We start from the raw sequence: 1,780 nt of genomic DNA, 5'->3' as shown, positions 1-1,780 counted from the left end.
CAGAGCTCCTCGAAGCCGCCGCCAAGAAAGTTCCCAAGATCAACACCAAGAAGGCTGAGGAGCAGTCTGCTCCGGCAAGCCTAATGGTTTGTTCCGTTGAAGCAGACGCTCCCGAAAAGTTTTGCTCCGGCAAGCTTGCCGGGGAACATCAAGCTCCGGCAGGGCCGCAAGTCCTTGCCGTAGAAGCAGATGTTCCCGCAGCAGCAGATGTGCCTTTAGTCCTTGTTGTCGGGCCACAAGCTCCAGCATGGGCACAGCAGATTGTCCATTTCCTTCAGACAGGAGAACTTCCCGAAGAACAAGAAGAAGCGGAAAGTGTAGCCCGGCAGTCAAGTATGTACCAGTTTGTCGATAGCATACTGTACAGAAGAAGACTCAACGGTGTGAAATTGAAGTGTATTCGCCGGGAAGATGGACAAAAGCTGTTGGCAGAGATACATGGAGGCATATGTGGCCATCACATAGGCGCAAGAGCACTTGCCGGCAAAGCTTTCCGGCAAGGTTTCTTTTGGCCGACAGCCCTCCAGGATGCAACTGCACAAGTAACCAAGTGTGAAGCATGCCAGTTCCACTCCAAACAGATACACCAGCCAGCTCAAGCTCTCCAGACGATCCCTTTATCCTGGCCATTTTCGATCTGGGGGCTCGATATCATCGGCCCCTTCCCCCGAGCTGTCGGGGGCTTTGAGTACTTGTACGTCGCAATCGACAAGTTCACAAAGTGGCCGGAAGTGCAGCCAGTGAGGAAGGTGACATCACAGTCAGCAGTCAAGTTCTTCAGGTCGATTGTTTGCCGTTTCGGGATCCCTAACAGGATCATCACCGACAACGGCACGCAATTCACGAGTCGCACCTTCATGCAGTATGTCCAAGACCTTGGCGCCAAGGTCTGCTTCACTTCTGTTGCTCATCCAAGAAGCAACGGTCAAGCAGAGAGGGCAAATGCTGAAGTGCTGCGCGGGCTCAAGACCAGAACTTTCGACAGGCTGCACAGGTGCGGAAGGAACTAGATCGAGGAGCTGCCGGTGGTTCTTTGGTCGATCAGAACGACGCCAAATCGAGCCACTGGCCAGACACCTTTTGCTCTTGTCTATGGAGCAGAGGCAGTTCTCCCCACGGAACTCGTATACGGATCACCTCGAGTGCTCGCTTATGATGAGCTTGAGCAAGAACAGCTGCGGCAAGACGACGCGCTGCTCCTTGAGGAAGATCGTCTTCAGGCTGCTGTACGAGCTGCTCGATACCAGCAAGCTTTGCGCCGCTATCATAGCCGCAAAGTTAAAGCCAGAAGCTTCGAGGAACGCGATCTTGTTCTTCGGCGCATTCAGTCCGCCAAGAATTCCAACAAGTTGACGCCGAAGTGGGAAGGCCCTTATCGGGTGAGACGAGTCACAAGGCCTGGCGCTGTCCGCGCTGAGACCGAAGATGGCATTCCAGTGAGCAACTCCTGGAACATAGAACATCTTCATAAGTTTTTCCCATAAGGCGCGGTTGCCGGAACCCGTTCCGGCAACCACCTTTTGTACAAGTCTTGCCACTGTTGCATATAATCCTTTGTACAAAGCCGGGCGCAGATCCCGTGCATAAGTAAAACCCCATGTGCTCCGCACAGCTTGTCCATTTCATGCGTTAGTTCCTTTCTTGCATGCGATTATCTGACACTTTGTGCAACACTTACATCCGGTAAGCAGTAACGAGCCGAAGAGCTCCATATTATTATTTTCTCTTCTTTCTTTTTATTTTAAAGGAAAAGAAGGTTCTCTCGCACACAAGTTTGCCG

This window comes from Triticum dicoccoides, chromosome 4A, assembly GCF_002162155.2.
Source record: "Triticum dicoccoides isolate Atlit2015 ecotype Zavitan chromosome 4A, WEW_v2.0, whole genome shotgun sequence".
Classification (NCBI taxonomy): Eukaryota; Viridiplantae; Streptophyta; class Magnoliopsida; order Poales; family Poaceae; genus Triticum; species Triticum dicoccoides.
This window is presented reverse-complemented; position numbering follows the sequence as displayed.